This window comes from Zalophus californianus, chromosome 7 (genome assembly GCF_009762305.2).
Source record: "Zalophus californianus isolate mZalCal1 chromosome 7, mZalCal1.pri.v2, whole genome shotgun sequence".
NCBI classification, from domain to species: Eukaryota; Metazoa; Chordata; class Mammalia; order Carnivora; family Otariidae; genus Zalophus; species Zalophus californianus.
The window spans coordinates 75,664,637-75,679,813 of NC_045601.1; the positions used below are offsets into that span (position 1 = coordinate 75,664,637).

Below are 15,177 nucleotides of genomic sequence, written 5' to 3' on the forward strand. Positions count from 1 at the left end.
TCAATGTTATATGACTAAGAAGTAGCGAAACCAGGATTCCAATATTGGTCTGTTTGACTTTAAAGCCCAGGATATTTCCAAAATCTAGCCATGTAAGAGAAATCTTTTAGCTAAAATATGGGATAAAATTTTAAAAATAGACTGGCTTTTTAAAATAGTATGAAAAAAATAAATAGTATAAAAATAATAGTACAATAATTATGCACAATAATAGCACAATAGTAACTATTATTACAGTAATTGTACAATAAATAGTACAATAGTATAATAATCAGTAAACGTTACACTGATTGACCATTAAAGATGGTGTGCTGACCACACACAATTGTGTCCTCTCTTTCTAGAAACTTGATTTAAATGCCAGTAAGGGGAAAAGGTCTCTAGAAAGCTACAGTGATAAAAAGAATGGTAGAGTCACCATCATTCATAAACCAGGGATATCAGTGGGTTTCTGGAGAACAAAGGGAGAAGGAGTTATGGTTGCTGGTGAAACAGGGCAGGGGAAGCTGAAACCTTATTGAATGTAGAAGAAAAGGACTAGGAAGGAAGAGAGTTTCCTCCTAGAACTTGGGAGAGGCTCAAGAGTAGAGCTGGAGTGAGAGTAGAAGTAAGGCCTAGGACTGGAAATAATGGGGTCAATTAAAAGCATGTATTTGGAACAATTGGACAAATCTTTATGAAACAGAGATCATCTGTAAGTGGGAATTAAATTCCCAAGCAGAAGACTAAATGTCTTTAATTTGGAGGAGCTAAATGGTTCTAGAGGCAGAACATGATAGCATCCTATAATGAGAGGGATGGCTCTCTGTCTGATCCACCCAAGCAATGCCTAACTGTCAACAAGCCAAATCAGTTTTTAGTGACTCATTCTTAAATATGAGGGATCAACTAAAACTCAGACATTTGGAAAAAGCCTCCAATGTGAACAGCAGAGAAAACAAGCAAACAAGGTGGGGAAAGACAGAAACAAAAAGATCCCAGAGAAAATGAAGCCAGTTCATAGAACACAAAAGAAGTTTAAAAAGAGAAAGAAAGGGAAAGAAAACACTCTAATTAGCATCTTTTGAGATACATGAGAAGATATTGAATCCATAAAACTAAATCAGCACACAAAGAAAAGGAACAATTGGCAACAAGAAGGAGTTCTTGAGAATTAGAAATGAGATTGGCAAAATACTAAATTCAATAGATAGCTTGAGAGATAATGTCTAGGAAATCTCCCATAATGTAGAACAAAGCAAAAAAGATACAGAATGAGAAAGAAAAGCTAAAAGTTCAAATATCAATCTAGGAGGTCCAGAGAGGAAGAAATAATCAAAGAATAAATAGACAAAAATTTCCCAGAGTCAAGGACAACACAGGTGGCCAGATTTAAAGGTTTAAAATCCCACTGATTTTTCAGCTCTCCAAATGGGCAGACACCCACACCAAGGAACATAATTATAAATTTCATAAGTTCTAGTATGAAGAGATGATCCAAATATCTCTAGAGAGAAAGATCCCTTTGAAAGAAGTGAAAATCAAAATGGCAGTGGACTTCCCTGCAGCATTACTAGATGCTCAAGCTTTTGAGAAAGAAACTGTTTTCATCTTACAATTCTATACTCAGCCACTCATGAAGAATTCTTTTTTTATCACAGTCATGCAAGGACTCAAAACTCAACCTCCCACATACTCTTTCTTAGGAAGTTAATGGAAGACATGTCCAAGAAAACAAGGACATGAACTTAGAAAAAGAAAAAAATAGCATAGAGGAAAAAGTAAATCCAAAAAAATGAAGTCCCAAGAAGACAACTGTGTATCCGGTCAACAGCATATCCAGTCCAATTTAGAACAAGAGGAAAAGGGGCTCTGGCAACAAAAAACGGGGATGGAAGGCACCCTGTTACAATGCCTCCCTTGAAAATCTGAACACATAAAAATGGGCAAATATGGCAAGAGAGGAAAACAACAGAGACCTAGGAAAAGAAGCTGTATAAGAAAGTAAATGTAATCAAAGTACACTTCTTAGCCTTCCAGTAAAAAATGTATATATTATCAATTTAATTTAAAAGCTACGATATGATTAATTGGGGAGGATAGTAGTAGGAGACGTGTGCATCTGTGTGTAAGTATCATACCCTCATCTGACGCAATAAAGAAGTTAAGACACGATGTCTAAAATGGATAGATCAAGGAGCAGCCTGATAGCATATTATTTGGCAGTTTGGAAATAACTGCCAGAAGAAGCAAATAAAAGAGTTATAAGTAGCTGACCCTGGGAAGCTGAGTTGAGCAGTAAGGAGGGCATGGGACCTAAGATTATTTTTTGTCATTACAAGGATTTTGAGGCTATTTGAACTTTTAGCTATGTGTGTGTTACTAACACAAATTGAAAAGTTTATAAAAAGAAAATAATATCATATGTCAAATCATCTGTTAAGAAGTCAGAATGGGTTTCTGTTTAAATTTGTTAGATGTCCCTGGTCCTAACAGAATAAGAATCAATGACAGGAGTGCCTAGGTGGCTCAGTCCGTTGAGCCTCCCACTCTTGGTTTTGGCTCAGGTCATGATCTCAGGGTCATTGGATCAAGCCCCTCATCCAGCTCCACGCTCAGTGGGGAGTCTGCTTCAGAATCTTTCTCCCTCTTCCTCTGCCCCTCTCCCTCCTCTCTGCCCCTCCCAGCTCACGCTCACACACACTCTCTCTCAAATAAATAAAATCTAAAAAAAAAAGAATCAATGACAAGTGTACATGTTCAATAAACAATTTCAATTCCCTGCCCACCACTGAATTCTTATGGGTAAATGTATCTTTTGTTTACTTTTTGATTCAGATATGATGAGTAGGAATTATGTGCTACATAATTATATATATATATGTATATCTATACATATATAAATATATCTCACATAATCAAAAAACAAAATATACTTAATTGTATGAGAATTTTTTGAGGACTATTTACCAGATGGGTCATTCTGTGCAACTTGTTCAAACTGAAAATTACATAAGTGAAAATTCTCAGGAATAAGTCTCAAAAAAAAGAAAAACCTTTACCCTATTTATTTTGCGTTGATTTTCTGAGATTTGTTGGTATGTTTTATGTGACATTTTCCCCTCAGAACTGCTTTTTGTTTAAGCAAAGAAAAAAAAATAAAACAATAGTTTTTCCTAGATAGGAAAGCAAGTTAGAGGTATATTCCTATCACCTACATTTGAGGTCAATATTGCCTTCTGGTTTTGATGAAGATAGAATAAAATATGCAACTATTATGAATTAAAATTCATATCATTGCCATCTGTATTTGTTCTACAACATCATTCAACTTACTCTGAAATGTAAAGAATGCCTGTGGCAAACAGCCTCTGTGTGTTGGTTCTGTTCTTTCCTCCAAGAGTATTTTCATTAATGATAAAAATGGTATTTTACTCTTATTAGACATATGTACGTTTCTCTCCATCTTGCTAGAGCTGGCTTTCCTGGCACGGTGTGGTTTGGTGGCTGAGCGCTCCGGGGGATAACTTGGCTTTGAATCTTGGCCCAGGTACTTACCAGGTATGTGACTTTGGACAAGTTGCTTACTCCTCTAAGTTTTAGTTTCCTCCCTTCCAAATGGGGTTAATTAAAGCACTAACTGAAGAGTTGTGGAAAAGATTTAAAAGATAATACAAATAAAGTCCTTGGTAAAGTGCCTGGAGCAGAGTAAGTGTCAATAAATGATAGTTATTATTGTTGTTGCAAACTTTCTGTAACATGGCATGGTTGAAAAATGAATGGACTAGAGATCAGAAATAGTAGATTATCCTCAAGGTCCCTTGGAGTCATGGCTTTCTATAGGGTATGATTAGGTCCTTAATACCATGATTTGCAAGACTATTGGGTGTATTTTAGTAATACCAAATAGAAAAATAGCTACTAAGGAGTTATCATATTTATGTGTGAAGAAACACACTAGATTAAGTAGAAAGGAAAATGACTTTAAGAGTAAGATTATTGCTTATTCTTGGGGGAGCAAACAACAGTGATATAGGACTTAAGGCCAAGAAGGTAGAACAAGTCATTGAATCATTATTGGCTTCACACTTATCTAAGAAAATCCAGGCAGTTCACAAAGATGCCACCTTTGTATTTTAGAATCTTAGATTAAGATGTTGCAAATTTAATTCAGTTCAACAGTATTGATTATGTTCAACCGTTTAGTTTTGAGGTAAGTATGCTGCTGTTGTGAATTTTCTGTTGTAGTTTGGTTAGGATCCAAACGCACCCTTCATTAGCTTCTTTATTAATATATTTCAATCCTCCTTTGGCTTAATTAAGCTTCAAATGGCTTTATTCTCCATTCAGCAGTATTTGTGTTCAGTAAATTTACCAACCTTCCTTATAAATCTTCCCACAGCAGATGTTGAGAGGCATGTAGCATGGGGTGACTCAGGTTGTGGGTAGTGGTCCATTTTTTTTGAATTTAGGAAAGCTATGACTTTTGTTGCTACCACACCTCTGTGGCCCTATGCATACCTCTCTATCTAAGCCCCTAAGGGACAAGAGAAGAGTCCCAGGTGGACTCAGTCAGATGTTCTCTTATGGTGTCCACCTGTGTGGTATTACATTTGAGAGGTAATATTGGTAGCAAAATACCATGAGTTAAAGACTCATTAGGATTCACTCAACCCCTTCCTTCTATTGGCACTGCAAATCCCCCAAAGACTACCCCAGATGTTGTCTTGGTTCTAACCATCAAACTGACCCTAATAAATGCAACTTAAGTAGACAATTCCAATTTCTCTCTCTAAACAGGCAAATTAAAGGGAGCTCTAATCCCTGCAACAATGCTAGAATAGAACTTTCTGTGATGGTGGAAATGTTCGATATCTATGGTAGTCACTTGCTATAGGTGGATATTGAGCACTTGAAATGTAGATAGTGTAATTGAGGAATTGAATTTTTAAATTTTACTTCAATTTAATTAATTCAAAAGCCCTAAAAAATCATAGTTTACATGGATGCTTATACAATAAATATTATAAAAAGATATTTGGTCCCAAGGGAGAGGGATTTAGACTTACTATAGGAAAATAAGTTAAAAAAAAAAAAGGATTTCTGCCTAGTCTTAGGGACTCTGAGCTGATTTTGTGGATGGCATGAAGGAAAGAACCTCCAGTTCTCTATTTTTGGTTGGTTTACTGAATGGAGTTGAGAAAGTTCAACAGGTGCTCCTCGTGAAGGCTTGGGGAAACCTACAGGTGGTTATAGACCATAGATCTGCACCCACGTTCATCTATTCTCATGTGTTCGGAAGTCATTTCCATTTTCTTCTGAGTACAATCTTTACAATAAAAATAAAAACATAGGTTGGTATACTTGAGATTTTTTTTTAATTTTACTTGAAATTTAGGAGAAAGCTTTATTTCAGAGCTTGACGAGAATGTTTTTCTGGCCGTATTCTCTCTCCCATTAAAACTTATTTATTGTACTGTCTATTATTTCACCCATTTCACTGTCATTACTATAATTTTCACATTATGAATCATAAGACATTTCATATAATATGTGAGGAGGGCTTCTTTTGTGGGGAAGGGTCTCTTGCTCATTGTTGTATCCCCAGGGCCTAGAACAATATCTGGCAAAAGATAGGGACCCCATAATATTTGTGGAATAAATGAACAAATTAAAGACAGTGTCTTTTTTTAGTGCTAGTTTCTGGCATCTTCTTGTTACTTTGATGTTACTGTTTGGGCAGGGAATAAGCAAACAACTAGACAAACATGAGCTTAGCTAGACAACTGAAAACTGATTAGTTCTCTTGTGACTCAAGTCAGCCCAGGCTATTTCTCAGGCATCAGAGGTCTGGTTGTAGTTTGCTCAAAAATGTGTGTACTCATTGTGCGCAGAGTGATTTTTATCTCAACTGGCATCTTCCCTTCTTGTTTAATGACTAGAAGACAAACCATGTTAAAGACTGGAAGAAACTAGCAACTGTGTAACATCTGAAGGCAAAAGATGTCATAGCTGGGGGAAATGAGTCAGTGCTCCTCTTTTACCTTCCCTGTTCATTGCTGGAGGTGCTCTGGTTAGTTAAGTAGAATTTATCAAGGTAGACCTTACATGTTACATGATTTCCACCAAGTATAACTCGGCAACAGGGAGGTATGATTAATGATTTTTCCGTTTAGCTTTGGAGAATATTCCATTTGTCACTTGTGATATTTTCAGTGGCTTTCCTCTAGAAGTTTATTCTGCAGATGGCCAATAAGACGTGTGACAGACTTGAAGAGAATGTTGCCGGCAGGAATTACCCAAACTATATCCGCTGGGGACTGAACATAAGCTCATGTCTGCAAGAAATAGAGTTCTGGAGTGATCAGGCCTACTGAAGAGTCCCATAAACCATGGGAAAGAACTGAGTAAAGTACCAGTTGGTGGGAAAATACTTCCATTCTGCTAAGTCTGACCTGATAGATACTTTCAGTCAGAATGTGAATAAAAGCTGGTTCTGTTTTGCAGGAAGCCTTAAAAAGGTAAGGGACAAGAGAGTAAAAAGAGATCATAAAAAACCAGTTCCCAAGCAGAGTAATTATGCAGGTCTAAGAATTATAACTCACTTATTGTTCCCTTTGCTATACAAAGACAAAACCTTCAAGATTTGACGAATTTGGATGTCTTTAGGAAATTATGGTTTCTGAATTACTGTAGAAAGCACCAGCTGAAATTTTGCTTGCTATAAAAATGGGTGGGAGGCAGGGTTGCTCATGATGGTGTTCTCTCAATGAAAATATATCTATCTTTTTCTGTTAGTCATGTCTGATGTTTGGTTAACAAGTTCATTCTAGCTAACAATGGGCCCAGCCTTATTATAATGGGTCTAGTCCTTAAGGTACATTTTCCTGCAGCATAACCCAAGAACCTTCTTTTTTAAAGTTTTATTATATTTTTTTAAAAAAATAATAACTGCAGAATAACATACTAGTGAGGCATACAATTCCTAAGTGTAGTGTTCAGTACATTTTACACATTACATTTCACATATCCCACAAATTTCCCTCCTGCCCCTCCTAGTCATTATCCCTGCAAAGATAACCACTATTCTGACTTCCTTCATGAAAGATTCATTTTGCTTACTCCCAAATCTGCATTTTAATAAGGACCCCAAGGGATTCTTCTGTACCTTAAAGTGTGAGAAACACCGATGAGTTTTGGAACAAAAAATGAAATAGACATCTCTGATCCAGGTCCTTTAAATAAAACAAAGCACAAAATCCATGTGTTTAGATTGATCTATAGTGTGGTGATCACAAATCAATATTTTCAATTTCATCATGAAAGCTCTGCAAGGAAATAAAATACAGCTTTGTGCCTGTACTAATATTGATGCCAAATATCAGAGAGGTTCACCTGAAGTCAGGCACCTACAAATTCCTATTATCATAAATAGACCATGATGCTTCCTAGACTCGGAATGCAACTTCATTTGGATGGGCAGGAAATTCAAATTCAGGTCATGTTTTTTCCCTGTCAGCTGTGGTATATTTTCCTTACCCATTCTAAATCTGTCATTTTCAGTCTGATGTGTAAACTTTATGGTTTACTGTACTGTAATTTTAATATTGAATGAAATCTTACCAGGTTGTAGGTGGTGGCACACCTTTCAGTGAATTCAAACAAAACTATAAATATTAAGATAGGAACTCTCCACATTCACTCTTTATGGTTTACAAAATTTTATTTTTGGTTGAATAAAGAAAATGATTATGTCCTCATCTTTCCCCTGTCCCTTTAGTAATCTAAGTCCCTGTGATTCTTCAGAATACCATCAGCAGTCCCTTTTGACTTTCTGGACCAACTTCTGATGACCTGCCTGCCTGATAATCTATTCATCTCTTCTCAGCTAGTAGTGAATACTCACTACATTTAAATCTGGAACTTCTGAGAGCATCACATCAAATCAATATTTTCTAATTAAACAGACATTTGAACAAGGCTACATTAAGTCTCTTTCATCTCTCACTGTTCCAATGAATCCAGCCACTCCCCAGAACATCTGAGGGGTGATGATGTTTGATAATGTTTGTCAATGGCTATGGGTGATTATCCAAATATTTTCATTACTTGTAGTGCCCATTACCATATTCTACAAAGAAGGCACAACTATGGATATCAGTGGTCAGCGTTAAGAAGACTCAAGTCCTATCAATCTCACTCTGACCGACTCCAACACAGTCTTTGTGATTCATGCAAATGCTATGTCAGATCATGTCTTTGCTGTCATAATGACAAGTGAAAATTTTGCACCAAAAATTTACATTTTATTCTTACTGAGTAAATCCTGGAAAGCAAAACTATGACTTATGAGGAGAGGAAATGAATAATGTTAATGTCCATATTACATATTTATATGGGGTACCTGTATTTCTGTTCACCTCTGAACAGCATTATTCACATTGTGATGCATGAAGTGAAGTTGTTTTGTGGGGGGTTTGTTTGTTTTTTTTTAAGATTTTATTTATTTGAGAGAGAGAGAGCAGGGAGAGGAGCGGAGGAAGAGGGACAACAGACTCCATGCTGAGTGCAGAGCCTGGCACGGGGCTTGATCCCACTGACCCTGAGCTTACGACCCTGAGCTCATAATCTGAGCTGAAATCAAGAGTCAGACACTTAACCAACAGAGCCACGCAGGCGCCCCTTGTTTTGCTGTTAATTGCACCAGCTCTTTGTTCAGTAGCACTAGGCTAACATGAAGTTACTATCAGCGCTTTCCTAGAAATGAAAATTGATTTTGTATTTTCCAATATAAAAATAATACAGATGCATTATAAATTATAGACAATACAGCAAAGTAGAAATAAAAAAAAAAACACTTGTATTCATCCATCCATGGACAGTCATTACCATTGTGATATATTTCCTCGTAAGCTTTTTCTGCCTGCGTTTTTGACACAGTTGTGATCACTTTGTAGTCTACTTATTTCATTTGCTATTTTATCATGATACTCCACGTTACTGAAACACTTCAACACAAATGTTAACAATTACATATTTTACTGTGTGACTATAATATAGTTTAATTTACCATTTGTCCAATGTTAACAATTAGCCTGCTTCAAATTTTTAGCTGCTAGAAGTAAAACTATGATGAACATCTTTGTTCATAAGACCTTTATATTTCTGATTATTTCCTTTAGATGGATACTCTGAAGAATTAATGCAGGTCAAAGAGAATTATCTTTAGAGTACATACCTTTTTTTTGTCCCAAAGAATGACACCAGTAACACATCTGTCAATAATGCATCCTTTAGGTTCTGCTATTGATTCAACCTTAGCGAACTCTTGTTTAGAACCATTATACATGAAATGAGTTATACCCTCCTTAATGGCCTGGCTCATCTAGCAAAAAAACAAGATGGAGAAAAAAAGCGAAGAAAAATAAAGGAGGGGAAAGAAGGATGGAAGGAAGGAAGGAAGGAAAGAAGGAAGGAAGGAAGGAAGGAAGGAAGGAAGGAAGGAAGGAAGGAAAGAAAGAAGAAAGAAGGAAAGAAAGAAAGAAAGAAAGAAAGAAAGAAAGAAAGAAAGAGGAAGGAAGGAAGGAAGGAAAGCAGACTGAAAGTAAGGGAGGAAGATAGGCATGCAAGAAGGCAGAACTTTTATAAAGGAACTTGAATCTGCAAAGTTTCCCCAGTCCAAATGCTAGTCCTCTACACTAGGTAGCTCTTCCCCTCCTTCTGATTCATGACTAGAGACTTATGCATACAGCGGGTTCCAAATCTCAAAATCCGAGGCTTGTGAAAATAGAAACAGACTTAAAATTAGCCCTCTTTCTCCTTTTGCCAGGCTCTATGAGTTTTCACACACATCTGTTTGTCCAGTTAATTATTGTGAAATAAATATTATTACCGGAAGTTCACAAATGAGAAAACAAACTCAGAGGCATTGAGTGTCCTCTCCTGTGTCAGCTAGTGAATGGTAAGGCCAGAGTTCACATCCAGGTTTTGTGACTCCAGTTTTACTTTGCTCCGAGGTTTCTCTGGCTTCTTGATTTCGATTCACTTATTTGATTTCTCGTGTCGGCACTGCCCCGGCACTCTTGCATTCTTGCCTCGGCTTTGCTTCTTTAGTCTGGGCTTCTTGCCTAGTTCCTTCAGATTGCCACTGCCCACATCTCAACCTGTCAATCTGCCAACTTTGTGTTACTAAATTGTGTTCATTTAAGAAAACTTCCTTTTGGTGTGTTTTAGACGATGAGGAGACTTTATTAGAAAATCTAGTGGAGATACTTCCCCTTACATGTAACCACTGAGTCCTTGTGCATTTAAAGGCCTCTGCCACGAGTCTCCTGTGTGCCTCTACCTGCATGCCTGGTACAGGAGAACAGGTGCTATTCCTGTAAATGCCCCACACTGGTCCGGTTGCTATCCCGTTGCGGAAAAAACTGCTAATTTTTTAATCAACCTTGTATCTCATCTTCCTGAAAACATAGAGTACCTTCCCATCTGACTGAGTTCTGGCCACTGGAATGTGAATGAACGTCTTATGTGCTACTTCCAGGCCTGGAAAAGTCTTGCATGTGCATTCAACTCTTTACACTCCTTTTTCCTCCCACTGGCTTGAAGCAGACCTTTGAAGGCACGTGTTGAAGATGGCAGAGCTACAGACAAAAAAGAACCTGGGTTCCTGAATCATTGCTTGAAAGAGAGCCAGCTACCAACAAGGAAAACCTATTTAGGACTTTACATGAGCAAGAACTTCTTTCTTGTTTGTCCCATTATACATTTTGGGGTTTATATGTTTATATAGTTATACACCGACTAGTATAGCCATGAACATCTTTGTAATTGCTAATTAAGGAGAACCTCTTTAGTGTTGTGGTTTGCCTATAGAGCAGAATTAAAGACTTTCATTTTTAAGTGGGAATTTTCAAAAGGAGTTTGTGTTATGTGAATGTGCATGTTTGCATGTGTGGATCAAATACTTTTGAGGAGCTAGGACTCTTATAGTTCCTTCAAGCTTTTAATCTATAAAACAAATCTCTATTATTGATACTTTGCTTTTTTAAAAGGCACGTAGTCACAATGCATTCACAGAATCTTATCCCAGGGTTGGAAGGGGACAGATCCTTGTGAGAGTAAAGTGTCATAACCCAGTCCACTGATGCAGTCCTAGGACAATGGCAGGAATCTGCAAGGAAACCCATGTGCTCACCCAGTAGGTGGAACCGCTAAGGCAGAATGAACCTACTCCTTCTTCCCACGTTAGCTGTCAGCTACAGAGGGTCATGAGCCCGATAGGCCATTCTTCAGGCTATTGGAGGATGAGAAAGGATTAATTAAGGGGCCTTGATAACTTATGAGGGTGTGAGAAGCATAAAAGGAAATTACTTCAGTGTTTAAATCCAGAAGATGAGAGGATTGGGGGCTCCATTAACAGAAATAAGGAAGTCAGAAGGAGGAAGGACATGTTCTGAGAGGAGGACTGGCTTCTACTTTGGTGGTGTTGATCCTGACGCCAGCCAGCAGCCACTCTCATTTCAGTGACAAGTATCTTCTTCTCTTCTCTCCATAGGGCCATCCATTCTGTTAGATGACCTAATTCCCTTATCTCTGCCTTTGACGTGTATTTTAGCACACTACTGAGTGATCTCACATGCATTTCTAAGTATTAACATCTTTTGGAGATGTCTTGCCAGAAACTGAAATTTTTTTATTTTATTATTATTTTTTTAAATTTATTTATTCATGAGAGAGAGAGAGAGAGAGAGAGAGAGAGAGAGAGGCAGAGGGAGAAGCAGGCTTCCCGCAGAGCAGAGATCCCGATGCAGGACTCGATCCCAGGACCCCGGGATCATGACCCGAGCTGAAGGCAGATGCTTAACCAACTGAGCTGCCCAGGCGCCCAGAAACTGAAATTTTTTTAAAAAGGGGGAGCCAAAGGAGAGAAGCCAAGTATAATTTATCCATATTTTATTTCATTCCATCATGTTTTTTAGTTAAAAAAAATGCTAATCAAATATTGGTCTAGTTCTTGAGCTGAAGCAAGTCTATATCATGTTTTTTGACGAGGCTGTAACAATGTTGATAGATCAAATTTCTAGTAAAGAGATTGAGTCAGTAATCAAAAACCTCCAACAAACAAAAACCCAGGACCAGACTGTCACTGGTGAATTCTACCAAACATTCAAAGATTTAATACTTATCCTTAAACTCTTCAAAAATATTGAAGAGGAGGGAATGCTTCCAAACTCATTTTACAAGGCCAGCATTACTCTGATACCAAATCAGACAAGGACACCAAAAAGAAAGAAGGAGAGAGAGAGAGAGAGAGAGAGAGAGGTGGGGGCGGCTGGAGGGGGAAGAGGGAGGGAGGAAGGAAGAGAGAGGAGAAAGAAAACTATAGACCAATATCTTTGATGAACATAGATGCAAAAATCCTCAACAAATATTAGCAAACCACCTTCAACAATACATTAAAAGAAGCATACACCACGATCAAGTGGTGTTTCCGGATTTATTTGTCTCACCAGTTAGTCTGCCCTGCTGAGAACAACCATGAACATTTTTGCCTAGCAGCATTGCGGACTAAAGAACACCTCACAGGTCAAAGTTAACTCTCAAGAGACATTCATCAAAGTAATCCCACCATCACATTAGCTGAGTTATGGGAAGAAACAAACCTTCATGGTCCTGGATAAATGAAAAATTCATTCAAAAAGTAATTGTAGTTTGCTAACTTGTTGCAGCTCTATATATTTGTGAGACATCCCAGCTCTGAGCCTTTTATCTCCAGCAGCCTGTACCTTTGTTCCTCCTCAGTCACCCTGTTCCCGGGGTCACAACCTGAACCACCATCTCCCAAAACAGCTTAAATATCCCACAGATTACAGCCCTCCTCGTTCTAGAAATCGCACTCCGTTGCTCCGGATACATGTGCTCTCTAAGCTCACTGAAGTTTCTGATGTTCTGACCACCTCCACTTTCTTGCACTCCCCCACCCCAGCCCTCACCACCTCCCTGTCTGAATTCCTTCTGATCCAGCCTACACTTTATGGCACATCATTTCAACAAATTCCTCATCAGAATCACTTCCCTCTGTGCCAGCCCTGCTCACTGAAGACCCTTCTCAGGCCTACCATTTGCTCTCTCTGCTCTTGTGCCCAGACTCCTGAAGACTAACACAGAACATCATGCTAAATATATGCTGCCTCTTACCTCAGCTGACAGCCCCAGGTCACTCTGATTAGCCCTATTTCCATTCCTTTCAGTGGCTGTCCCTAAGGTCTGTCACTCCCTCCAGGCATCATATCCTCTCCCCAACCTCTTCTCCCTAGGCAGGTGTTACCTCCCAGTTTACAGGGGAAAAGAAGAAAAAAAAAGTGTCTATCAGGAAAGATCTTTCTCATCCTCCTTTCTCTACAGAAATATGCTTATTGAGAACTGTGCCATCTTTTTCTCATGTCCTAAAGGAAGAAAACTTCTAATACTGTCCCTCCATCTGTTCTTTAGATCCTATCTGCTCTCAGTTACTCAAGGTCTTTATACTCTCCATGACCTCTTCTCTTTCCTGCATCATCAACTTCCTCTCAGCTGGATCCTTCCTTCAGCACCATATAAATTTGTTCACCTTTCTTCCATTTAATAAAGAGCCTACCTTTGACCTCTCCTTACTTTTTCCCTTCTCAAGTACCTCTCCCATAAGAGTTGTTTCTACTTCCTGTCTCCACATCCCCTTTTGCATCCCTCAGCCTTTTGCTCTTTGCGGCTACTTCAACCACACTATTGAAATCACTCTTGCTAAAATCATTTCAGTCACTTCCAGGTGTCCAAATTTAAAGGCTAGGTTTTTATTCTCTTACTTGTCCCCGCAGTATTTGATGCTTTTGGTCAATCCCATGTCTCCAAGTGCTTTCTCCTGATTCTAGAATAACATTCTCCCTATTCCTCCTCTAATCTCTCTCACCAGTCTTTCTCAGTCTGCCTCCTGGTCTCTTCTTTCTGTCCATATCAAAAAAATGTTTAAAAACAGATGGGCTGGCATCCCAGTGAATTTCTGGGCTGAGCTCAACATAGCAAGTCTCCATCGTGACAATATCGTGTACATTGTGGCCGCCAGCACACGGGCCTGTGGGCTTGAATAGTCTATATGCCATAATCACGGAGTTTGGTGGCAATGTCAGTTTACAGCAAGTCATATAGGGTGCTTTCAGTTGCCCTGACGAGGAGGAAGGGGGCCTCACTGCTGTGCCAGAGGGCAATTAAATTTGGGAACGTGTACACTTGCACACATCTCAGGAAATAGCACTCCCTCGATATGGGAATGGCCTGCTTTTTCATCAGTCATAAAGCATTGTGCCCTTGCATCCGAGGCTGGTAAACGTTTTAATCAGTGAGCAAGATACCTGCAAAATTGGTGACTGGTTGCTCTGAGAAACTGCAAGATCTGTGCTTCCGCAGACTCCTCCGTACCACCCAGATGGCACACACACCCACCCGGCCCCAGAACTCCTAAAAGGAGAGACCATGTGACCGAAGCTGACATCTGTTCCTTTGTCATCACTCTCTGGCAAGTGACTAGCAAGGAGCTGCCTTCTCAGAGAGCTCTACACTGCAGCGGCCTATAACCTTCATCAGTCTCTCTCAGCAGCCGTCTTCACAGACTGTCTCTGGGAAAAGGCTGGAGAAGATCATCCAATGCTGCTGGGCAGCCAGGGCTTTGCAGCCGCCAAGTGCAAAACTTGTGGTTGACTTTAACTCTTTAAAAGCTAAATTTGGGGGTGCCTGATTGGCTCCATCAGGAGAGCATGCAGGGTCATGAGTTCAAGCCCCACATTGGGCATGGAGCCTACTGTAAAAAAAATTTTTTTTTTAATTAAAAGCTGAATTTGGCTGACTCTAAACCTGTATCAAGATAAGTTCTTGTCTCTGTTTCTATTCATTTTTAAAGAAGTGAAGATGTAGGAAAAAAAAAAAAACACTGATAGGAGGGATTTTTAGAAAATAAAAGTACTAAAAACTTAAAGAAATTTTCCCGAAGTCTTGGAAACTTTATTATCTGTGATTCTACTTCCTCAAGGAAAAATTGTTTGTAAGTGGCCTTTGAATAACCATTAATTGAATTGGAGAGCTAAGACTAAACCATATATATATATAGCCTGTATATAATTTCTATGATATGAGTGCGTAAGTGCAGAAAGGCTTTGATTTCATCAG

General features: G+C 38.7%; 1 pseudogene; it reads left to right on the top strand.

Moving 5' to 3' along the window:
* Positions 1-14,749, top strand: part of LOC113927907 — a 32,646-nt pseudogene extending 17,897 nt beyond the window's left edge.
* The last annotated feature ends 428 nt before the right edge of the window (positions 14,750-15,177 follow it).